At 34.1% G+C, this 27,747-nt stretch overlaps 1 protein-coding gene across 1 annotated transcript in view; it reads left to right on the top strand.

The window, feature by feature from the left end:
• Nucleotides 1–27,747, top strand: part of LOC145249765 (centrosomal protein of 112 kDa-like) — a 777,157-nt gene that overhangs the window by 133,990 nt on the left and 615,420 nt on the right. Inside the window, exon 2 of the mRNA XM_080111687.1 lies at nt 9,832–9,938. The gene's annotated coding sequence lies outside the window, so the exon portion shown is untranslated. The remainder of the gene's footprint in view (nt 1–9,831; nt 9,939–27,747) is intronic.

The following is a 27,747-nucleotide window of genomic DNA, read 5'->3' as shown; positions in this document are numbered from 1 at the left end:
AAAGCCAGGTATTTCTACAGCCCCACATATGTAGTTAGGATTAATAGACTTAGTATCAAAGATAATTAGTATCAGTTTTAAAGTTACACTCCTCAAAATAGGATTAAGATTGGAACGTGAATTATTCACACGTTTTGAGTGGACGTATGTATGAGTATGTAGGTGTAGATTTAAGGTTAATATCTACTAGGGTTCAGCAAAGATTAAATATTGTTTGTGGATTAATAAATACATTGGAAAAATTATAGTATAAAGAGTTAAGGTACGATTCGAAATGTGCTTTAGGTGTTAGTTTTCATGTGAAGAGAATCACCAGTACTTTCACCCATCTAAGCGAAAGAGAGTTGCTACTTATACGTCACTTTAAATCTAAGTACAAACTATGGCTAATAAGTATCTATTTTATATATAAGCTATAAGATATAACTATAAGTTAAGCTAATGCATGTCTGAGCAATAGAAATCTATAGATGTTTAGTATTTATCGATTTTTAAAAAGATCAACCTTCTACAGTTAGAGACCGAAAATTGAACCCCCTCTCTAAAGGTACGTGCAAAGTATGTGGTTTTATAGCTGCTTGGGAAGAAGAGCAATTGGTTATTTTTCCAGTTTGAACAGCAGAGATGATATAACTTACAAGAATACAGTGTTAATGTACATTAGGATATACAGGGTTTTGGGTAGAGTTTATGAGTATAAAAATTTGGAATAATGTTTATCATGCAAAACAGACACAGATAGTCGTCTTGAAGGCAAAGTAACTAGTCCTTATAACTGGAAATTTAGAAAAGAGTTTGCCAGTTATTTTAGTATCATACATAGGTAACCATATATGTACGGATAGTATAGGCTTTATAGTTCGACATAAACTTAGTCAAGGAATAATAATTTATTATTTTCAAAAAAGAGTGAAGAAATATCAGTAATTAAGAGCAAAAAAAAAAAAACAGTTTGAATAAGCAATAATTACTTAGTAAACAAGTAAGTAATTAATAGTAAGAGGCTTTCATGTCACAAAAGTTTCAACTTCACGTTGTGTTCAGCTAGTTTCTATTTGTTTTCAACCTGTGTTCAGTACTTCGGCTGTGGTCTATCTGTGGATTTTTGGAAATTTATATTTTAATTTTATTTAATATATCTTAGTAGGAAATAAAGAAAGGGAATTTAATTTAAGTTCATTCTACAATAACTTTACAATAAGCGCTTAAATTACAATCGTTTGAAAACAATTGCTTCTTCTTTTCAGAACATTCAATACAAGAAGGAAAAAAAGTAAATTCGCCCAATTTTCTTATTTTAATTCAAGCTAGGCTGAAAAGCTGCTGAAACAGCTCATGATATCAACAAAGCGTTTGGCCCAGAAACCACTACTGAATGCACAGCACAATGGTGGTTTAAGACATTTCGTGGTGGCAGCGAAAGTTTTGAAGATAAAATAATATATCAGGGTAGTTGTTTGTTTATGTGTGTTCAATTAAAAGTTAAAAATTACACAAGATACACCTCACAAAGCTAAATTTTTTAGCATTGCCTCGAGCAGAGTATAGATATTAATCTGTTTGTTCCACTTTTTCTCAGAAACTACTGGGCCAATCTGGTTGAAATTTTGTATGGACCTTTGTTATGATAACATGCAGCGAACTAAGTATTATGGTATCTGTTCAATTCACAGTTAGGGATTAATAAGAATTTGTATTTAATCAAAAAAATATAAGCACGCATTTACTATATTCAAGCATCAATTTGGCATAAAGTAGTTATTCTAAATCAATAGGCACTAACTTTTACTTATTTTTAACAGGCTAAAAAGTCTAGTTCTTTTGTAATATTCATTAATTTGGAGGTCAACAGGACCAAATTACTAGAGCAGTTTTTTTCTTATCAACATTTAAATGAAACTAACTAAAATACATTTTTTCTTTTTCTTACCTCGTTTTCCTATGGAGACCTTCGTTTATTATTTTCTTTGTCAACTTGAAATTTATTGTATGCATCCTTCATGGTTCCAACCACAGGCCCAACTGTCTTCTTGATCTTCATTAATGATCTCCAAAACCATATTCTTAGATCATTCATAGACATTTATGAAGACGACATTACCATCTATGATAACACTTCCAAGGCTGATAATAACCTAGATATCTCTATTCTCTCTCTTCTGACATGAGCACATGCTGCAATGAGAATAAAAGTGGCTGATTAATTTTTATGCATCTAAAACCAAGCTTCTCTCTTTGCATCATCAACATTCTAACCCCCACCTGGCCCCAATTGAAATGAATAGTTCTCGTCTTGGAAAAGCACCATGTCTTGACAAGTTTCTGTGACAGACCTTCATTTCTGATCTGAAATGGAACACATACATAAAATCTGTTCCCAAGATCGCTGGAAGAATGGTTGGATCATTCTATTGCTCAAGCAAATATCTCACTGCTGATGCAATTCTCTAATTGTATAAGAGTCAAGAACGTCCTAGGATGGAGTATTGTTGACACATCTGAGCCGGAACTACTCGGAATACTCTATCCTGCCTTGATAGAGTTCAAAACCAGCTTCAAAACCTAGCAGGTGATGATCTTTTCTCTTCCCCGCAACCTTTTTCTCACAGAAGAGATGTTGCGAGCTTGTCTGCTCTATCATTATTTTCATAGCAAGTGTTTGTCTGAGCTTCAAATTTTCACACACACAAAAAAAAAAAACACTCGCCTAGTTTAAACTATTATCAACAATTTCTCTTATTCTCTAATCTGTACCCACAGCTAAATGCAGATTCCTTGAAGAAAACTTAATTTCTGGAACTGTCCGGCTGTGAAATTCTGTTCTGCTGGCCTGCTTTCCAGTTGACTACAATATGGTTGTCTTCAAGTACAATGTAAACAAGTTCTTATTGAGCCGGTCCCCAAAAAATCAAATTATACCCTATTTCCACCACAGGCAATTATTATGCTGTTGTCCTAGTGACAACAATACACTCATTAACCCTTATCCTTGAGTGGCCTTTGGCCCTGATAAGTGATAATTCCCTTATAAAAATAAATGCTAGACTTTTTAGCCCATTAAAAATGGGAAAGTTATAGCCCGTTGATTTAGAATGAGTGCTTTATACCAAATCGATGATTGAATATGATTAAATTTGTGCTCATTTTTTCATTAAATACTGATCTCTATTAATACCTAACTGTGCATGGAACGGATACTATAATACTTAATTCGTTACACCTTATCATAATAAATAATGGAACAAAATTTCAACCAGATCAGTTCAGTAGTTTCCAAGAAAAATTGAGAGTAAATGTGGTACTGTGGTGACTCTATTAATCCCTAACTGTGCATTGAACAGATACCATAATACTTAGTTCGCTGCACCTTATAACAAAGGTCCATACAAAATTTCAGACAGATTGTGTCAGTAGTTTTAGAAAAAAAGTAGAACGGACAGACAGATAAAGAGAAATATAATAGAGATGTTAGTAGTTTTATTTGAAAGCAATTTATCAGGTTAATAAGTGTTTTTGTTTGCCTTGGATATTTCAGAGTTAACTTATTTAAAAATGCTATCTTAAGTATAACAGACTAATCACAGAAAATGCTATATAAAATTAAAGTATGACAGACTGCCCAACAGACAGAACCTCATTTAGTAAAGCCAGGTTGCATGAAAAAAATGACGCAGTAAAATTGACAAACTTTGAAAAATTGGTGCCAATAAATGTTGGATTCCAGTGTTAAGTTTTTGATCAGTTGTGTTATGAACAGGCAGAAAACTACCATCATTAGGATGTGCAAAATTGCCAGAACCTGACATTAATATTCGGGAATTTGGGGCCTATTCATCAGATAGCTTAATAGTGTCCGACCTCAACTGGTTTTTATCAGCAACCTTAATACTCTAAAATTAACATTTTAATTTTGTTGTCTGCCAAGTTATTGTTGATATTTATTTCCTTGAACTGAAGAAGGCCGAAGAGTGCATCAACGTAGAAGAAATAAAAATATCCATGTTAATAAAAAGGATAATCTGTTTTGAAAAATGAATATTATTTTTATATTTTTTTCCAAATAGTTTTCTTTGTTCACTTTATAGAATATTTAACATTTAAAAGAATGTCCGTGTCATTTCAAAATAAATATTGAAGAAGACTTACTTACCAGTGGTTTTTACTAATCATTGATTGTCAGTTGATCAACCAAATTGATTATGCCCATTTGTGCACTAAGAATGTTTGGAAGGTATGAACTCTCTTTTCCTGCAGCTGTGTGTCAAATACGAATTTACAATTGATATTGTAAATTGTATTGTGTTGCCATGATGATTTTTTTTATTTAAATATTAAATTTGAATATTTATCTTCACTCGGTGTTTATGTGTATGCAATGTTTCTTCTTTCTCTTACAACAATGGAAGCTTAGAAAATCTATATAAAATCTAAATCTTATGTAAAATTTACTCGGGAAGATAATGGAAGTGGTCTTGAATCTCTAAGTGCAACCTGAACGAGGCTATAAAGGCATAACCTCAAAATTCTCCGGGGAAGACAATGGAAGTGATCCTAAATCTTTACGTTACCTTCTATGTGTCAAATAGTTACATACCCACCCCTGCTAAGTGACTTGTAGGGATAGAATCCTCTTAAAATTAAAAATATGTATATCCTTTTTTAATGAAATTTACACCCTATGTATAAAATATTACTTCATAGTTTTCCAACATTTCAGCTTCCTCTTCCAACTATGATAGGAGGGGGCGAGTAAAAACAAAGAAACTAAATTGATATTATAAACATGGTGAAAAGTACATGGTAGTCATCCTCATTCAATCCAGATCAACGTCGGGTCTTCCTACTAGTATATATTAATTTTAAAATTACTTTTCAAATTGAATAATGGAGAAGAAACATGAATGACTTATTAGTCACAGAGACAGACGATAACATCCAAATTAGATCTGTTACGTCCATGTACAACTGTTGTCTAAGGTATTGACTCTTATTTCAATCAGAGTAAAATAATCTTTTGGGGGTATTTTCATTATCAACATAATTTCTCTCTATATATTATTGTGAATGCGGGTGGGGAAAACTGAATTATCAGAGAACAAGAATGTCATTGTTTTCTGTTCTACTCAGCGTTGTCCTGGATCAATAAATATGAAATTACAGTATTACATTTAAAAGGGATAGATCCAGCAAATTAATTATATTATTTTTTTCAATACATTAAAACAAGAGAAGAAGAATTTGAGCAGAGGATAAAGAAAGGGTTAAGGAGAAGGATGTAAACATTAGGAGAAGGAAAAATAGAAAGATAAAGAAACGGAGAGAGAGAGAAAGAGATAGGCTTCAATATAAAGATATTACACACACTATTTGACATTTTCTGTTTAGTTTTTATGGCTCCGGGCAACGCCAGATAGTCTTGCTAATAAAATATAAATGGCAAACCATATCAATTTAAAAGTAGATTACTGCCAAGGAATATGGAATAATAATGGTGAAATGAAATATTTTGGTAGTTCTTCTAGTACAATTGTTTATCTCTGATGATTTATAGGTAATGGGGGGGATCATTCAGGTTAGCAAGAAGTAGCTTTATTTTTAAATAAAAAAATAAAATTTGATGACTAAGTGACGAGTAAAAATCTCGCGGCGCTATTTTAAAAAGTTTGAAAGAATGAAAGAGATCATTTTATATCAGGATTTTAGAAAGCCATTCTTAACTTGGGAACGATATTGAAAAACTCAAATTCGCTTAAAAATGATTTTTTTTATAAAAATAAAACTACTTGATCATTTTATGTGATTTTTGGGATATGACATTTTTTTCTTCTGCCACGGGCATGTACTTCATACAGATTTTTCTTTATTTTCTTTCTTTTTTTTCATGGGAAAGGATGAATTCTGGACAAGCCCCATAAAATGGATAATAAAATTTAATAAATTTTTATTCTTTAAGGCATAACAATATTTGTACTTACGATTCAGGTCTCAGGAGTTACGTATAAACAAAAAGAGGGAGGGGGAGGCGCTCATTTTGATTATTTTATGTACTTACTAGCTGGCTTTGGATGCTCGCTAATACTTCACAAAGTTCACGACGTGAAATACTTGAAACTTTATTTTAATATTATAAACATTTCACTTATAACTTTCTCATTTATTCATATGGATAAACATTAATATTTTGCTAATTTTGATATATATTTATCTTTTAAATCTGACCGGAAAGAAAGAAAAAGAAAGAAAAAAAATTTGTCTTTTTACTTATAATTTAGAAATAGATTGCAAATTGCTGAAAATGATCTTTCTGAAGAAAAGCACATTTGAACATGAATGCTAAATATTTGTCCTGGAAATAAAACAATATTTCGAAGCAAAAATATTTATTGCATTAAAATCAAAACATTCATTTAATTAAAAAAAAATTAATAACAAATAATAGTTAATAAATAAAATGTCACTTTTCAAAACCAATATGCAAATTAGTTAACCTTGCGACTAATATAGGCAGCATATTAAAAAAAATGGTGCATCTATTGTATAAAGTTGAACTTGAAATTGGGCATTTTGACATTACCGTTAGTGTGATAAGAAATGAGTCTTTCATATTTATTTATATTTCATTACTTATTATTCAGCGATGAAAAAGTTAGTTAAAAAAAAAGGATTCCAACTGCAGCAAAAATGGCTGATTCCAGGTTTCAACTCCTTACCTCCAAATTTGTACCAAATATCTTTTTGGTTTCTCATACAAGTCAAAATACATCATCGATAATCAGTCCAATGGCGTGGGTTGTTGCAACATCAGCTGCCCTGTTCTGTAAGGCTGAAGTATTGTTCTGTCCACGTCTGTGAGGTCTATTTGCCCAGGTTTTACCACCTCACTTTAAAAAAAGAATTAGTTGAGGGCTAATCGCCCGAGGCACCTCTATCGAGGAATGCTAATAGAGCTGCTCAGGCAATTTTTGTAGAATCAAAATGCTTTACCTCTTGTATGATAACCTTTCTATGTCCTCCTGTCCGACCTTGTGTTACATCTTCACATGGTCGGGAGGAAGGTTAATATTCTTACCTCAAAGGTGGGTAGTCTGCTGAAAAAACTCTGATTCCCAACTCTAAAATTTTTTTTAAAAACATCAAGTTCTACAAAAATTGCTAAATCCTGACGCCTGACTAGACTTGCTGTTTTATTTAAATGAAAATATTTTGAGAAATTTTTATTTCTTAATAGAATAATATTTGCCACCAGAGAGCAGTAACAGAGACTTGCAAAGAAGCGAACGACCAACAGAAGATATTGTTGTTTGGAAGAAACAGCTTACCTTGCAGACATGTATATAATCAAGTTTATCAGATGTTTTCATTTGTAGTGTATTTTATTCCGGTCTCCAGATAATGTCGGGTATCAAGAGAGAATATGCACCATTTCAAAGCCTACCTCTCCTTGTAGACTTGTATATAATAAAGTTTATCGATTTTTTTTTCTTGTGGGGTAATCGACTCCAAAATACAGACAATATCGGGTTGTCGGAAGTGAATACGCTCAGTTTCAGGGCCTACCTCTCGACGGCTTTCCACATACTGCCTCTGCCCTTCACTGATCTAAGGTCTTATTATCTGAATTGCATTTAACTGTTCAATAGACTACAAAATTGGACTTTTAAGAATTTCAGCGTTTCTTGCCTTGATCAATGGTTCAGTCACATGTGGTGTTCAAAAATTTAACGGCTTCATCTCACACACTCGCCGAGTTAAGGCTCGCTCGTATCTAAAAGAAAGAAGAAAAATAAACAATTAAATAGAATAAATGAAATACGTAAACATATGCGATAAAAATATAAATAACTAAATAAAGTTAAATAAATAATTATGTATATAAAATAAATTTTGAGAAATATTTTGCAACCATGAAAATAACAAATTACAAATGGAAATATTTTTTTATGCTTAGAATAAGTTCAATAAGAAATCTGAACGTTATCAAGTTTTCCATACTGAATTTTTGATAAAGTACTACATGTACTTGTTGCGGCATTCAATAGGTCAGCTCCATTCAAAGAATTTTACGTGTCCCAAACTAATGTTGACTAGGCACAACATTCCACTGCAACATCAAAGAGTTAGCCAAGCAGGTTTCCAGCAGCGAATTTCATAAAGACGGGGCCCAGGATCAACTCAGAATAATGTTTCACTGTTCTGAGCCAGGTTGTCAGTTGATCTATCTATCGTTTTTTTTTAAAAGTAATTTGCGTTTGCCTTTATCTTTGTAGATTTAAACGATCAATGGGGATTTCATGGTTTAATTTGAAACAACAACGAAAGACTTTTGGTTAGGAACAAAGTGTAGTATCTGTTCTGAAGCTGAAATTCATCTTTTCTGTCCTCGGTCAGTGAAAGAGAAGTCATAGATTGAGGCAATTTTTATATTTTGTCCCAATCTAGGGTGCTCAATTTTGGGGAGTTTGATTTTTATATATATAAAAAAAACTTGTAGGGAGGCAATTAAATAGAAACATAGAAAGACTAAGGATAAACATTGTAATTTCAGTTTAAAATGAATTTTTCTCTTCCATTTTGTTTCATTTACAACAATTTTGAACTCAACATATCAAATATTGTTGACTGTCATGCAAATGTTGAATATTTTTTCATCTTAGATCTCGGCTAAATGTAAACTTTTATTAACCCATAATTTTGATTCTATAATCTTTATTTTCACATAGTTTTTGTTGTAATAGGATGTTGTTAATTGCACTGAAGTATTTTGCACTCGTTAAATAGTCTTTGAGTGCAAATGAATAAGTGAATATTTTTTACCTTTGATTTGAATGAAATTTAAACTATAAATAACGCAAAAAATCATATCAATTACTACTGCTCTTTTAATACTATAATTAATCTAAACATTCCTGACAAAATGTCTGCTATATATATATATATATATATATATATATATATATATATATATATATATATATATATATATATATATATATATATAACAACGCTCTTTACTCGATACACAACTACGGGTGATAGTTTCTGAACAAACCGAAAGTACTAAGGTCCACAATAACTATGGTAAATTCGTCAGTCAATTAAAGCCCAAAGTTAAAATACTTATCATGCAATTCAAGAAGATCAGACAGAAGTAATGCAGGCATAATTTACCTCTGTTATCTAACCAGATTAATAAGTAGTTGTTGTTGTGGTGTGTCCACCTTATGGATAATAATGAACTCTTTCACTTAAAGATCAGGAGAATATGGTTTTCGGTGGTTTTTCACCAATTATGCACAAGTCATCCGTACTTGGCAGTTGGTTTGACGTATACCTGTAACATAGCACATATGAGCATATCAGCAGCAACCGAAGGATGGATGGCAAGCGATTGTGTTAGCAACAGGAGCAACATTTGAACACGTATGCAAATTGGTAAGTTTGCTTAGGCTTGTGTCTGAAGAAAAAAAAAAAAAAAGGACACCACGTGGTTGGTGAAGAAAGCAAAGTCGGCGCTGAAAGAGATAGACGTATAAAATCAAGGAGGGAAGAAAGAGTGCGGTTGAAAAGATGGACGTATAAGAAATGGTTGTCTACGGCTGACGTGTAGTAAAGCAGTAGCGAGAGACATTTTAATTGGTAACGAGACGAGACAGTAACGGTAAAAAATGCTTTTGTTAAAAAGAAATAAATGCCAACTCGGATTTTAATTTATATTTCTTTCTTTTGTTTGTAACTGCAACGTTACATACCAACACTCTTTATTTGTTGTATTTGCTTTTCTGTTCACTGTATTTTATTTTTACTAATTACCGTGTTGTGTCTTTCTTCCAGACACCCTACGGGACCACGACAATAGTGGAGGAAGGTTTCTTCAGTCAGAGCTGAAATTGATCCTTTTAAAATTTCAAGAGCTGGAGCCACAACTTTTACAGTAACATGTGAGTTTGAGTCTATCGTTTTAGCTACCAACTCCACAGCCATTCATAAAAAACAAAGCTGAGTTCAGTTTTTTTTCTCTTTGTTAAAACGCCGACTTTTGTTGTCCAAGAGATTTTCTAATGGCAACAAAATCAGCGGGAATTTTTTTTTTTTGTATATGAAACAAAATTAATTCCTTTTTTTCAATCTTGCAATTCTTTCTTTTTTTGTTTGTTTGTTGATGGAGGGGGTCCTTTTTATTCAATCCGTGATTGGCCCATGTCCTTCGTTTGATGTGTGAAATTCTTTGATGTAAAGCAGTAGACTGAAAAACTTTGCTGATAACAAAATACACCCCTGTATTCTTCTCCCTAGACTTACAAATACAAACATAGAAAACACTCTGTACACATTATATCCCAGCTCACATATGCTAATACCCGCCCACCCATACACCCACCCACACACACACATTATATATATATATATGGATGTTCAAATAAAAATATGTATGTGATCTTATATAATATGTAATCAAATAGTTAATATACTTAGTGAAAACCATCTAGATGCACTTTGTGTGAATATATATATATATATATATATATATATATATATATCGTTCTTACACAAACACATATATTCATATGGATAAAATATTATTAAAATATGTTTGATAAAAGAAAAAATAAAAAGGACAAAGCTAACAACAGTATACATTTTGTTTTGTGCAAACGTCAGAAAAAATAAATTTATTTTGAAAGGAAACACCATTAAAAACAGTGCAGCTTATGTATATACTAGCAGTCTGCCCGGCACTGCCCAGTCTTAAGATATGCTTAAAAATGACATTTTAATTCATGCAGATTAAGTATTTATTATTATAGAGACAATTCTCTATTGATTACGATTATTATACTGTTTTTCTAAACAGTTCACTTCTTGTAAGTAAAAAGAAAAAATAATAATCAAGCTGAGATCGAAACTAAAACCTAAAGACAGTGATTCAAGTACGATAACCATTCGGTCAGCTGGACATGATTAAAATGTTTACCGATTAAAAAGTTTTCCATGTTTTTGAATACCCTATATACCAAATTTAAAGTCTGTAGATCAGAAATTCGTTGAGTACATAGGTTGAGAGTTGTTCTCACACACACACACACACATACTTTCATAGATATATAGATAATTTATATTTATTATATGCAAAGAAAAAAACATAGTTTAAATCCTAAATCTGCATATTGTAAATTTAGAACATGTATAAACCGAATTACCACTGAAAAATTAACAAACAGGAAAAGCAACTGAACTTTATGCCGCGAGTACTTCTTCTTGTGCCCTCCTGAACATCTTCCTTTATCTCTCTCCTTTTCCTTGGAGATCTGGATCTATCATGTCTTTCCCTATAATCGCAATGTTCCTCCTGCATATTCTGATCTTCCTCTTTTGCCATTTCCATTCTACTTTTTCCTCTTCTACCTCGTCTCTCTCTACTTCTTCCTCCGCAGTCTAATTCTGCAGTAACTCTTCTGTTACGTCAATAATGGGCAGATCTGAAGACATTTCCTCATCTGATTGTTCTCCTTGGGATCTTATTTGGTCAGCATGAGCTAGAACACTGTTCCCATTTTCTTTATTTAATATTGCAATATTATGTCTTTTCTGCATAATTAATTCTGCTGTCTCGACTTCTGTATTTCTATTTCTTTTGTACCACATCTTTTGATTTGTGGCATATGACATAGTTAAAGGGAGACCTTAATTGTCTGCCCATTAAGGCAGATGTACTTTCTGGCCTGCCTGCATGCAGACTTGTTCTATAACTTAGTAATAATCTTGGTAGGAAAGCATCGTTTTTCTCCTTCTGTCACATGCATGCTTTTATGCCCTTTTTTACCATCTGAACCATTCTTTCCGCTATCCCGTTACTTTGAGGTTTGTAGGGAGGGGTCTTGTAAGGTCTGCATCCTATTTTTATTAACCATTCATGCAAATCAGCATTCACAAATTCTGGCGATTTATCCGTCACCAATGTTCTTGGTATCCCATTTCTTGAAAATATTAATCTTAATATTTGTTTTACAGTGGTACTTTTTTTTTTATCAGGTACTCTCACCACTTCAGGCCAAGTTGAATATGCGTCTACTAAGTCTACTAATATTAATAATAGTCCTATCTCATGGACATATGCACAATCCATGTGTACTCTGCTCCACAGTTCTGCTTCTTGGGGGCCACACATGAATTTTCTTTTGCTTTAAATTCCTGAGCATTTTGTGCATCTTTTTATGTAGTCCTCTATGTCTTGAGTACCCTGCCCACCATGCTTCTAATTTTAATCTTCTTTGCCTAGCTACCACTCCACAATGTACATCATCATGTACACTTTTTATAACCTGTCTCCTCTGTGTTTCTGGGGGAGCTACCAAGTCTCCATTACGTTTTCTATGGTCAGTTTATGTCTTATTTCTTTGAACGGTCTTTCAGCCATTGAACAATTTCCCCAGTGATTCTCTTTTATCCTCAACACTATTCTGTTCAACACTGGGTCATTTGTAGTTTCAGTAGCCATTTTATCTACAGATATTACATCGGTTTCTACAAGGTGCAGGAATGTGTCTTCAAATTCCTCGTCGTTTTTGTTCTTATCCTCTCTATAAAATCTCAATCTAGATAAGGCAACAGCGTGCGGTATCGTATTCCCTTTAACATACTCAATGTCAAAGTCGAATGCCATCAGTCTCATCGTCCAACGTAATATTCTGGACGTTGTAACTTTCGATAATTCTTTTCTTGGGTTGAAAATAAATTCCAGTGGTCTGTGATCACTTTTTAACAAGAATTTTTTCCCCATTTAGAACTGTCTTATTCTGTCCGTTGTCCACACTATAGCTAGTGCCTCCCTTTCTATATTAGAATAATTGTGTTCAGTCATTGTTAATCTCCTCGATAAGTACATTACGAGATGACCATCTTGTGAAAGAATACCGGATACTGAATGCTCACTAGCATCAGTAGTTAGAGTTATGTCCTTCTTGGGGTAAAAAATATGTACTATTGGCTTTTTCGTCAGAATCTGTTTTAAGTTTTCAAAGGTTTTCTATTGGTGTTCTAACCAAATGAACTCCGCATATTTTTTCTTAACTTCGCAAATGGTTCTGTCAACTCATTATATTTTGGTACATATTTTCTATAACAATTTACCAAACCCAAGAAAGACTCCAACTCTTTTTTATTTTTTGGTGTAGCCGCTTTTAGAATTTTCTCTATTAGCGCTTCATCTGAAGAGATCCCCTCCTTTGATATTGAATAACCCAAAAATGATACTTCGTTACTGATGGTTACACACTTTTTTGTATTTACTGTCATGCCAGCATCTCTTAACCGGTTCAGTATATTTTCAGTTTTTTTCTTTAAATCATTTTCATTTAAATCTCTAGCACATATATCGTCTTGATAACAGATGGTATTTTCAACATTTCCCATTACTTTTTCAATAGCCTTTTAAAAAATTGCACTTGCCGTTTTTAGACCATACGGCATCCTTTTCCACCATAACAGGCCTATAAGTGTGTTTATCGTCGTCACTTCTTTAAAATTTTCATCTATGGGAATTTGATGGTAAGCTGATTTTAGGTCTATCTTCGAAAATACTTTCATTCTGGCAAGTTTATGTAAAGCTACTTCCACATTCGGAATAGGGTACGAGTCGGCGCAAACTTTATGCTTCAACCCTATTTTATAATCTCCACAAATTCTCAAGTCACCGTCTTTTATTTTTAATACCACAATGGGTGATGCTCATTTACTTCTTCCTGAAGGGGCAGGTTCTAATAAATCTTCCTTTATTAACTTTCGCAACTTAGCTATTACTAACGGTAATAAATGCACTGGTACTTTTCTCGCTTCATAGTAGGAGGGGGGAACATTTTGTTTTAATTTCAGGCTAGCTTCATAATTTTTTTATTTTTCTGTTTTTTCCATTTCTATCTCATTAATCAACTTCGTTGGATTTATTTTTAATACATCATTCCTCAATAGTCCATGCGTTTTTCAGCAATTTGTAACTATAATGGGTACTACTTCATATTTTTCTTTTAGTTCTATTGAACCTTCAAAGTAACCCATAATTGCTATAACCGAGCCATCAAACTGACGTAATTGTACGTTGCTTTTTTTCAACACAGTTTTCCCATTTTTCCCCCACACAAATTTCTGGGAATTATGGTTACTTTACAGCCAGTATCTGTCTGCATTTCAGCAACACAATTGTTGATTTTCATTTTTATTTTTGTATCTCCATTCCTTGATCCAGTATTTTGTATATTATCCTTCTTTACATTAAAAATTTGTCTATTTTCATCCTCTATTCTTTCCACGTTTTTCGTTTTACATACTTCTTTGAAGTGATTCTTTTTTAAATACTTTGAACATGTTTTTACAAACGCTGGGCATTTTTCTTTTTTTCCTTTCATGAATTTTTCCACAGTAAGTACATTTTTTTCTTTTCGTTTCTACCGTATACGTGTCAGCCATTATTTCTTCATAGGAGTTTTTTTTTTTTATTTTGGTTGTATTAAATTTTGCTGTTGTATAAATTCTAGACACATATTCAAGGGCATATTTGTAAGTTGTAACTATTTCATTAGCTTATATCTATGTGCCGAATTATGCATACCTTCAATCAATCTTAGTTGGATTAAGTCTTCTTCTGTTGTCTGTTCTTCTGTTCCTAGTTTTTCAAAGTTACATTATTTACTCGCACTTCTTAATCAGTGTAAATATTTTACTATCGGTTCATCCACTTCCTGCTTCATTGCCATAAACTTGGTCCTTTCTGCAATCACCAGTCTTTTCTTTGACCTCATGTTTCCCTTGATAACCTGACTTATTTCTCCGAAAGTCACTAATTCTCGTTCTCGAGGGCAAACCATTGTAGCAACCTTCATAACTGCTTCACAAACAACGTTAGCCATGAACAAGTCCGTGATTTCATTCTCCCTTCCTTGTTTTTTGTTGTCTTTCAACTTTTTGCTTCTCGCATTAGCAGCAAAGCAACGCATCCAAGTATCTTTTTTTTTTTTTTTAACAAGGTGGTCATCACTTATCAAGGCCCGGAAGTCACTCGGGGATAAGGGTTATTGCGTACGTTAGTGTTGAGATTTGATAAAGTGTCTTACTTAAGGGGGCGGTTCATCAAGAATTTGTTTATCTTGGACTTGAAGACATCCAGGTTGTAGTCAGGTGAAAACAGGCAAATGGAACAAAGAAGCTTTGTTCATCGAATCTACGTTTCGGTTTTGGCACAGATAAAGAGTGGGGAAAATTTTTGATAGTGGTTTCAGCTAGATGGGTGTTTATCATGAAAGATTTGCGAAGAGGGACCAGGGATTGGAGCTCAGACGAGCACTTGTCATGGAAGTAACGATAAAACAAAGACAGGCTCGCAACATCTCTCCTGTGGGAGTGAGGTTGCAGAGAAGAGAAAAGGGCATCCCTCACTAAGCAACAAAGCCTATTTTGTACTCTGTCAAGGCAGGATAGGCTGCTTTTAGCAGCTCCTACCCAGATGTAGCAGCAGTACTCCATCCTTGGGCGTACTTGGCTTTTATATAGATAGAGAATTACATCAGCAGTGAGATATCTTCTGGAGCGGTAGAAGGATCCCACCATTTTTCCAGTGACCTTGGCAACAGACTTGATATACGTGTTCCATTTTAGGTCAAGAGTAAAGGTCAAACACAGAAGCTTGTCAAAACAAGGAGCTTCCCCTAGACGAGACCCATCTATTTCAATTGATGCCAGATTGGGATCAGAGCGTTGATGATGTAAAGATAGGAGTTTGGTTTTAGATGCATTAAAAGTACCCAGCCCCCTCTTCCCCCACTGTATCACAAGCTCGAGATCAGAGAAGACAGAATCAGAGAGAACTTTGTCATCTACGGCCTTTGATGTGTTGCCATAGATGGTCGTGTCATCAGCACAGATGTAAACGAATGATTTAAAGTATGTGTTTTGAGAGATCATTGATGTAGATCAGGAAGAGAGTTGGGTCCAGGAGGGACTCCAGCATTAATACTGAGGGCCTCTGATTTCTGCCCATCAACCACTACTCTTATGAGCCTGTCAGAGAGAAATGATTTAATGATTGAGAAAACATTTCCAGTTATACTGTAGCTGAAAATCTTGTGAAGTAGGCCCTTATGCCATACCTTATCGAAGGCCTTTGATATATCAAGAGCAATTGCCCTAGAGAGACGTATTTCGGGTCTTCAAAGACCAGAGAATATCCTATTAGCAACGCCATTGATATGTCGTGCATAACGCTAAGCAAGCATTCAACAACCTCACCTGTTCTAGTTGGTGTTGGTTTATAAATATGAGCTATATGCTCATATATAAATTATACTTAATTTTCATATCACTACAGCTACCTCGTCTTTTGTGGCCCTTACAGATGTATGAGATTGCATGATGTCGTATTGAATGAATTCAACAGTTTTGCGATGCATGCCTGCGTAAGTGGCTTGGAGTTCCTCCTTGTTTTTCAAAAGGAGGTTTATATACCAATTCTGGAACCTTACAGCTCCCAATATTGTCACTGGTGGAAGAGTTTAAAATTGGGAAAGTGAAATTCCATATGATGATGAGGGACTCAGTCGATGAGCATATCCAGAAATAAAATCAGGGACAAAATGGTCGGCTGTTAAAACCACACAGAAGGCGGAATGTAGCCTATGAATAAAGGGCAAAATAAGCATTATTCAAACCAATAAAGCTGGACTGAGCAGCACAAGCAGTAAGGTATTCTCCAAAGAGAGTCCAAAAGGGGAAAAAGACATGGTGATCGAAGAAGTCAGGATGTTTGAGGAAGAGCAAAGAACAACCATTGCTGTCTCTCAGGCTAAACAATGTGCATGGACAAATTGGAATAACATCAAACCAATTAAATTATCATGGAAATCCTTAATTGCAAAGGAACCACTGGAAATATCATTTCTTCTTTGCCCTACATGTGATCTTCTACCAAATGCGACCAACCTGAAATTGTGGGGATATATTGATTCAGTCCTGTGTTCTTTGTGTAAACATGAATGGGGTACCTTGCGCCATGTACTATCTACGTACCCACAATCACTTCAGATGTGCACATGGTGACATAACAAAGTGTTGGAAATAATTATGGAATTGTTAAAAATAAATGTGAGACAGAAAACCAGGAACCTGTTACAGTCAAGGAACCCGTAAGTCAGTTTCACAAAGAGGGTGAATGTACTGTCAGGAAGGAGAAAACTTCTAATGAGAAGCTGCTGAGTGAAGCCAATTACTGAAAAATTTCTGTGGCTCTCAAGACATCTCTACAATTTCCAGTCCACATAATCCAAACAGAAAAGCAGCCAGACATTGTAGTATGGCCCGATTCAAAGAAAAGTGTCCTCATAGAATTGAAAATTCCCTGGAAAGAAAACCAGGAGGAGGCACACGAATGGAAGAAAAACCGATATGAGACACTGCATGCCGACTGCATGGAAAAAGGTTGGAGATGCCATGTGGTTCCTATTGAGGTTGGTTGTCGTGGATTTCTAGGGCACTCAGTCATTTCGTTTCTTACAAAAATAGGAATCATGGGCCGCAATCTGAAAGTTGTTTTTGAGCGTCTTACGAACACAGCTCAATATGTGTCAAGTTGGATTTAATTGAGAGCAAAAAGACTTCAGCATGAACAGTCGTTATAATTTCTCCTTGTTGATCTGTTTTTAATTTTTATACGCTGCCCGGTGGCAAAAGCTGCTCGGAAGAATCAGAAGTGGCACCTAGAGCTATGGAAATTGTGTTATCATCTTGGTTGGTGGCTGATGAGGGCAGGGTATCACACATGCTTTTACATGTTGTATGATAATATTATATATATATATATATATATATATATATATATATATATATATATATATATATATTTTCATGAATTCGTATTCCACTCTGTTTGTTTGTTTGTTCACATTGACGTCATAGTATATATATATATATATATATATATATATATATATATATATATATATATATATATATATATATATAAAATGTGTGTGTGTGTGTGTGTATAGAATAATATTTACTACCGGAACAGTAGCAGAAACTCAAAGAAGCGAACGAATAACAGAAGATATTGTTGTTTGGAAGAAACAGCTTACCTTGCAGACATGTATATAATCAAGTTTATCAGATGTTTTAATTTGTGGGATATTTAATTCCAGTCTCCAAATAATGTCGGGTAATCAGGAGAGAATACGCACCATTTTCGAGCCTAACTCTCCCTGTAGATTAGTATATAATAACGTTTTTCACTTTTTTTTTTCTTTGTGTGGTAATCCATTCCGATATACAAGTAATTTCAGGTCGTCAGGAAAGAATACGCACCATTTCGGGGCTTACCGCTCTACGTTTTTTTCGCGTATATGTTCCCCTCCCTCACTGATATGTGGCCCTATTATCTGAATTGCATTTAACTTAACTGAAGACTAAAAACTGGACGTTTAATACTTTCAGCGTTTCTCGCCTCGATCAACAACAGCCCAGTCTTACGTGACGTTCAAAAGTTCAACGGCTGCGTCTCACATACTTGCCGATTTAAGACGCGCTCGTATCGAAAAAAAAAAAAAAAATGGAAGGAAAATAAACCACTAAAAATAAAAAATAGAAATAAATACAATAAGTAAGTAAATCTATATTATAAAAATACATGACTTAATAAAATTAAATAAATAATTATGTACATAAAACAAATGAATAATTAAAAGAAAAAAAGATAAATAATTATAAATGAGAAAAAAAAAGTAAAATAAAATAAGTTCTCGTACAAGTCTGTCATCTTCCTTTATCGTCCTTTTTCCTTGACTAGTATTTTCGTTGATCCCTTTTCATTATTCAATACAATACAAATTTTGTATATAACCCGAACAAATTCTTCAAACCGTTGATCATATTTGCCGGTGAAAATTCTGGGCTGTTTAATCTCACCCACTAGCTCAATTGCTTGTATATCTTCGACAATATACTAGCAGGTTGCCCGGTGTTGCCTGGGAAATACTTCATTTTTTACCCCTCCTATACATGACGTCACCCGCTATAACGTCACGTATAACGTCAGAGCACATACACATAGTATATATATATATATGTATGTATGCCTGTTTGTTCACGTTGACGGGATAGTATATATACCTCATTGTAAATAAACATAAGACTACAGATTTATTATGATATATATATATATATATATATATATATATATATATATGCTATGACGCCATCCATGATGTTGTAGCATATGATGTTATATATATCATCATAGCAAAGTTTAAAGAGGAGGGAGTAAAATATGCCCGGGCAACACAAAGTACATACAGCTAGTATATATATATATATATATATATATATATATATATATATATATATATATATATATATATATAAACAGTGTTTTATGGTAAACAACTGATGATCCCTGAAATAACATTGGGACTAATGTGAATTCATGAAAGCAAATAGATTCAGCGATTGCAGGAGGTTTATTTAGTTACTAGCAAAATAATTTTTCCAACGATAGATTAAAAGATATTAAACATTTTTTCATATAGTTTTAAAGGTTATAAAAAAAGACTATATATATATATATGGTGACTTCCCTACCACAATGCCATTGATGGGATCATTAATAAAATTCACAATTATTTCTGCAATCCAACCATATTTTATGCATATACACTTCAATCTGTACCTTCCTTGTCAACCAAGTTATATTCATGAATGTCCAACAGTTTGTTTTGTTATCGTTCAATTAATGAGAACATTTTGGTGATCAGCTCATCAGTAAATGATATTATCTTGAATAGACTTAACACTCGTCGAACTTTAACACCCAGACATTACTCTGTGATGTTATCTCCAAAGTAATTTCTATCAAAACAATCTCCTGACTCTTATTGAACTGGGGAGGACCATCACAAATCAGGGCAGTGCAAAGAAAGGAGTATTTTTGCTCAGTGTATCTAGGTAAGCTTATCATTGAACGGTGATAAAGATTGGCATTTATGATAGGAGCTTGGTGGACAACTCCCTCATTGACTGAAGCTTATTTGTAGCAAAGATAGTTGAACTGCAAAAAGTATTGCGATTGTTATTAATGATTCCATGGGTAGCATTTTTTTAGGGGGGGGGTGTCATTTAGTATAAAAGAATTTTTGGAGAAAATAGTTCTGAAGAAAATTCCCGAGTTAAAATTTCGTCCAATTTCGAAGATTATGAAAAATTGCAAAATATTACAAAATAATTCAAATAAAAGTGTTTGATTATGAAATCATCTCTGATTGTATTAATTTGGTTGAAGCCTTTTGATTAATAGAATCACATTCAAACGCGTTTTATTACTTTTATAATTTTTTCCTTGTTTCTTTTTTTATTAATGTTCATAATTGAACGGAATTTTAATTCCGGAATAAGCTGATTCTATTAATCAAAGCGTTTCAAGAAGATTAATAAAAATCGCCAATGATTTCAGCATCAAAGGCTTTTAATCTAAAACTCAGATTCAACAATATTTTAAACTTTTTGTTACAAAATTAATTATAAAACAGATCAAGATAAAACTTGATCGAGATTAATTACATACGATGTCTTAAATGTAGACATAACTTTGAATTATTTTAAGTTTTATATAACTACCCTGACCCGTTGGGTCACATCTACTACGCATTATTTGTTCTTCCACTTTGATTTTATTGGAAAACTCAGAAACTGCGACATTTCCGTAAAGAAATTCTTCTTGCATAACTAAAGTAATACAGCCTATTTGTTTCTATAATATATTTATTTATAATATAGAATCAAAGAACTCTATTATTTTTTCTTTCTAATTTACAAACGTGTTTATGATATGTACGAACATGCTATGAAAATTAGCTGAGAAAAAGAGTTACTCTTTTCTAAATGCTGATAGTGACATTAAAAATATGTAGAGACTGATTGAATCAACATACAGCGAGAAAGAGGCAAGAGAAATATATAAATATTTTGATAGATGATTTGTTCAGTTAATTACGAGTTACAGTTTATTAGAAAAATTAAATAGAATTATTTTCAAACATAATTCAATTCCAGAACTGAGACATATTTTAGCATGTATTTCATGTGTTTGAAATGTATAAGGAAAAGCCTTTTAAAAACAAGCGTTGATTAAACCAACTTTATTGTAATCTATCTTTAATGGAGATTTAGTATTTGATTGTCTTAAACCGAAACTATATTATTACTTCTGAATCGGAAAAGTCTAAGTCGCACGACGATGTTCGCTCTACACAGGTCTGAACGCTTCTTTCTTAGAACTGCCGTCTATGGAATACTGTTCTTCTGAATCGCTTCTTAACCGACTACAATATTGTTGCCTTCAAGTCCAATGTAAACAGGTTCGGAAAAGTCTGACTATGTTCACTCTACACAGGTCAAAACACTTCTGCCCACTCCCCCCAGCAACCTGCTTTTATGGTGCCGCGATTTTTCAAGAACTGTTCAAGACCGTGGACATTAAAAGACCACGGTTGCCATCTTTAATCTTTTCGTTTTTCTTCTCAGCTCACGCAACGGATAGACACGAGCTCGTTTTTGCAGTAAAGCCTTCTCTATTTTCCCCACATGTACGTTTGTACTCATATAATGCTCAATTTAATTTAATATACTGTTTCAGATTAATGTACTATCTGTCAATACTTGATCCAGGCGGGCAGTGTAGTATCTGTTCTATTGTCATAAAAACAGACATTACCGCCATCAACAAGAAATTGTGACAATCGGCTATGGATTAATCAATATTTATATTTATCAGCAAAAATATGTGATTGAAAAGTAGTAGGCTGAGACATATATTTGATAGTAATAATAATTATCTTTAAATAAAATAATATTCCTTCTAATATAATGCCATACTGACCCATCACGTCTTTTATGGTTCAAACTTTTTAACTATTGAAATATTAAACTTCTCTTATAAAAATAATGAGAGTAGAATCACATTTAACACTTATCATATTGAAGAGGAATTCTAAGGCACATTTGTCGAATGCATAGTGTTAACAATTAATACTAAAGGAAACAAAAAAATAAAACGATGTTGCAAGGAACTCTGTTTTTTGCAAGCCCCCCCCTCCCCCAAATTAACCTGAAGGCTAATATAACACTGAAACTTGACAGCATAGAATTAAAAAATTACTTTTTTTTCTAATCTGTTATGTGATCTGTTTAGCAAATTATACCTTGCTTCATCTCATCCCACAGTCATTTTTCTAACACTTTTTCAATATTGTTGTATTTGATTATGACTTTCTAATATCGTTTCCATCTTTTTGTTGGTTTATTCAAAGGGAGATAATTCTTTTCTTAATAATAACTAAATTAGACTTACGTTGATTTTTGTTAACTGAATTTTTCATGTTAACAAAAACAATAGTCTTCTTCTTGTGACCTTAAAAATGCTGAAAAAAAAAATTATGGTGTTAGTTAAGAAGAGTATGTCTTTATAGAAAATGATGTATTCTTTAGTCCTAGCGACCTTCCTTTTTTATGGAAATCATTTGAGACAAGGCATGAAGCCAATTGATACAAGGAGCTAACAAGAACAAAATATGATTATCGCAAACACAGGAGATACCTAATGAACTTTGTCTTGGAAAAACTAAGGCTGTAGGTAGCAGGAATACAATGAACAGGAAGACAGTTTCCCAATCTTGTAGTTCTAGGAAATATGCTACTGGAATAAGAAGTTGTATTGCAATGACATATCAAAAGAACAAATTGATGGAGACCACTAGAGCAACGAGTAAAACATACTGGAACAAAGGAACTAAGGAATAGATCAGACAATTCTGAAGAATACATGCCATAGAGTACTCATAGAAATACTGAAACTAGCAACATCACATCAAATATGATAACAGTACTCCATACATGGAAGAAACAATACGAGTAGAAGGTTTTCCAGCATCTGGGAATCTCAATACTGAAGGGGTAGGATTTTGCTGCTGGTCATGTTATTTGGGGATATGTTTATCGAGGAGGCACAAGTGCTATGAGTTCATCAGAGCTCATTCCTTTAAAGTACTCGTAAAACAGGTACAGGGATGTAGGATTGCTGTGATAGGAGAGAGGTTGAATCTTTGCTGACAGTGCAGGACCTATTAGATTTTGAGACTCATTTTTGGACCCTGGCTAAGAGTGAGAGACGAGTAGTAGATGCAGCAGCTCTAATATGGCAACAATACTCCATGCATAGACAAATAGTGGTTTTGTAAAGATATAGGATACTCTCTGGTAAGCGTCATTTTCTAGCATGATATATGGAACCCAACTTCTTTTTCTGATACTATTGTATTTTTGTTCTGCTTAAAAAACAACGATTGAGTAGGGTGAGAGAGAAATGTGAAGGATGCAAGAAATTGATGGAGGTTTTCAAACTTGACTGCCAGTCAACTATAGATCACAGTTTGCGTTAGTATATATGATTATTTGGGACACCCACATATTAATCTGTAAACGATTATTTTGAGATTTCATCTTCACTATTTATAAAGCAAAGCTCATAGGCTGTTTATTTAGTGATAGGATATTCCCATCTGTCGCTAGCTTTTTACAGATAACCTATACATATAGCTTTTTAACAATCAACAAATATTTTATTTTATGAAGGGTTGTGTTTTTCTGTGTCAATTAGCCGTTTTCTGCTTCTTCTGATCAGGTGCAGTGTATTTATGTGAAGTATTCGTGCCAGGTGACATTTCTGATACAACAGACCTGAATAGTACATGTTAGAACCTCATCTATTGATGGTCAAATAGAATCTATCATGTATAGATTATTTATTAAGAAAATATGCGCCTACACAACAAATTAATCGACGGTAAATGATGCTTACTTTAGATGTATCAATAAAAATCTGATTTTTATCAGCAATGAACATAAAATAGAAACCATAGCACAAATCCTCAATAAAGTAGAACCCAGTACAAATGCCACATTTGAATCTGAACTTTTTATCATCTTTCAACATTTTTATCCACAAAAACAACACCTTGTCATATTAAGTTTATGGAAAACCTACAAACTCGATTGCATACTACTTACTCTGCAAGCACTAATACTAATCATGATAATAGGTTCATACGTTAGAAGTCTATGTATTTGCATCTCAGAGTACTTCATTAATAAATGCAATATAATAGAATTCTCTCTTCAATCATTGAAATACTCTAAACATTTAATAAAAACAAAGCTATGCATATATACAACAACTACGTATGACCATTTCGTAAAAGTCGAGCATGCCAAAATTAATGTTAGAAATCATTAAGTCGATTGTAGCGGACTGATAATTTCCTGAAACATGCATCAATTATAGACATAAAGCGTGACTATATAAGTTTTTACTTAGGGCTTGTGTTCAAAGAGTTATTATGTCTTGAAATAGACAAGGAAAGTCAATAACTTTATTATATAGATATATAATCTGTAATTTTATATTATTGTTTTTATATTACTTAATAATAATAAATGTTGGTTGTGATGACATAAAATTCGCTGCTTTTGCCTCTCTGAAATGTTTAATTGCATTTTTACAACAAATAGAAAATTGTTTCGTTTTGATCGTTCGATTCATTTGATTCTTTTTGACGATTCATTAATGAAATGAAGAGATCGGAATGCAGACGGCAATTGAGACACAAATCTACGTCTTCTTCACTGAGCTTTTGCCGGATCTCAGTACTATTCGTCTTCATCTCTTTGCTTCTCAATCTTGACCCCCACCCATTCTCCTCCAATTTCTCCAAAAATATCTTGATCTGTTTATACCAATTTTGATCTGCTCACGATATTTCAATGAATATCTACATTCACAGTATTGGCCATCTTTAGCAATGTATGGCTTGATTTAGTCATATCGTCTCTGTTTTCATCTCTCTGTATATTTATCCATTCACATCCGTTCATATGTAAATATCTCTCTCTCTCTCTCTCTCTCTCTCTCTCTCTCTCTCTCTCTCTCTCTCTCTCTCTCTACATATATATGTGTGTGTGTTTTAAAAAAATATATAGAATTAAGCTACACCGAATTTTCTGTGTTTCACCCTCACAGAAAATTCTGCATAGCTTAATTGCCATATATATTTTTCAAAACTTACTATTTAGCTCTTCTCACATATTGAGCACTATTGAAGTAAATATCTTTGCATATTTATCTATTTACATTCGTTTGTGTGCAAGTGTCTATTTTAAAACACACACACACACATATATTTTTAATATATATATATTAAAAAATATATATGGCAATTAAGCTACATAGTATTTTCTGAGTTTCATCCTCACAGAAAAATCTGTGTAGCTTAATTGCCATATACATTTTTCAAAACTTATTACTTAGCTCTTCTCATGTATTGACACTATTGAAGTAAATACTGAAAATAGATAATAAAATAATGCAATTACATATAGAAACTCGACCGGTTATAGGGACTACTGTTCTTATACATAAAATAATGTATATATTGTTGGCAACCGTCCATCTTGGGAGATGTGGTGTAGCTCTGGTGTCTATTTGCTCTGACAGAAATGGCCGTACAGTCCAACTCTGAAATGGCAGTTTCAGTCGCACTTGGTGCAAATGGAGGTGGATGGTTGCTGTTGCTGCTTCCACCTGACTCTGTTCATGGCAGTTTATTCCTCACACATACCTTCTGCATGTCATACTGCCAGTTACCAAACAGGACGATTGTCAGCCAGGCTTTTCCATGTGCGGAGGGTGATATCACAGTGCTTCATGTCCCTCTTGCAAACATGTAAGAAGCGTAATTTTGTGCAGCCTGCATTTCTTCTGTCCTTAGCCAGCTCTTTGTAGAGAAGTGCTTAAGGGATGCATTTTGCGTCCATCCTCTAAACATATCTCAACCATCACAGTCATCTTTAGAAAAGTATTGCATACATGCTGCACATGTTAGCTCGTCCACATACCTCAGTGTAAAGAATCCCGTCCTGCCACTTCATCTGTAGGATGCGATACAGGCACCTCATGTGGAAGCTGTTCAGTTTCCTCTCATGCCTTGCATAAATAGTCCATGTCTCACTACTATAGAGGAGGGTACTAAGCACACAGGCTTGGTAGACATAATCATATCCTTTCAGTTAGCCTTGAGTTGTTCTATACTCGATGGTTTAGTTTGGACGTGACTCCTACTGCTTTCGCTCTTCTGGTGTTGATATCAGAGTCGATGGAGAGTGAAATGGAGATAAGTGAAATCTGTGACAGTGTCCAGGCTTTACCTGTCGATAGATGTGACTGCAAGGATCTCTGTTCCCTGCGTCATTACTTTTGTCTTCTTCAGGCTAATAGTCAATCCAAACCTCTTGCAGACATGGGAGGAGCGGTTGACAAGCTACTGCTCTGTCTTTGGTATGTGATGTCAAGGCCACGTCATCAGTGAAGAGCATTTCATGGACATGTGTCTCTGTAACTTTATTCTTGGCACGGAGACAAGCCATGCTGAAAAGCCTGCCATCCGACCTGGTGTGGATGTAGATACTCTCACTGCACTCCTTCAAATCATATTTGAGGAACATAAAGAAGAAGATGCTGAAGAATGTAGGTGCAAAAATGCAGCCCTGCTTAACTCCACTGCTGACTGGGAAAGCTTTAGCAGTAACACTGTTGTAGCAAACTGTGCTTTGTGTGTTCTTATGAATGGATGCGACCACTGTAAGCAGATGTGGGGGGCAGCCGATTTTCTGCAACAGTTGAAAGCGTCCGTTTCAACTGACCAGATAAAATACTTCTGTGAGATCAATGAAGGGAATATAGAGTGGTAGGCATTGCTCCTGGCACTTCTCTTGCAGCTGTCTTAGTGAGAAGGTCATGTCTGCTGTTAATTGACCAGACCTGAAGCCACACTAGGACTCTGGGTAGATGTGAGAGGTGAGGATCTGCAGGCAGGCTAGAGCGACACGGGTGAACACTTTGCTTTTGCCTATTATGCTTAAAAGGGCGATGGCCCAGTAGTTGTTGTAGTCACTACGGTGTCCTTTGTTCTTATATAAGGTGACAATATTTACATCACACACATATATATATATAATGCGGAAATAAGACAGAGAATCAGCAAGGCATCTGATGCTTTTGGAAGGTTACAAGATAGAGTCTGGTCTAACGGTGATCTAACTCTGACAACTAAAATTTTAGTATATCAAGCATGTGTAATATTATCCCTACTCTACACATCTGAAACTTGGACCTTGTACTGGTCACATATAGAATTGCGTGAGAGGTTCCATCAGCACTACCTTAGACACATTCTTGGTTTAAAGTGATATAGCTTTGTCCCTGATACATATATCTTAAAAAAGGCCCAAACAACTATCATTGCTACCATTGCTATTAAGAATCAGATGCGTTGGGCAGGTCATCTCATCCGGCTTGAAGACTATCGATTCGCAAAACAATTGTTCTATGGTGAGCTCTTTCTTGGAAAAAGACCCCAGCACAAGCCCAAAAAACGTTTTCGTGATAGCATCAAGTAGAGTCTGGTGAGCTTTCATATTTCTGTTGACTGTTGGGAGTCCCTAGCGTATGATCGCAAGCAGTGGAGGACACGGATATATAGGAGCGCAGAACACTTTGAACCAGCCAAAATAGACCAAGCAAAGTTTTAAGAGAGCAGGTAGGAAATGCCAAACCTTGCCGCCCAACCATGGAGATCTCTGGATCTGTAAGGTGTGTGATCGGGCTCC

This window comes from Euprymna scolopes, chromosome 28 (assembly GCF_053919585.1).
Source record: "Euprymna scolopes isolate OS-2025 chromosome 28, ASM5391958v1, whole genome shotgun sequence".
In the NCBI taxonomy this organism is placed as follows: domain Eukaryota; kingdom Metazoa; phylum Mollusca; class Cephalopoda; order Sepiida; family Sepiolidae; genus Euprymna; species Euprymna scolopes.
Note: the sequence above shows the minus strand (reverse complement) of the source record. Positions and strands in the feature narration are given on the sequence as shown.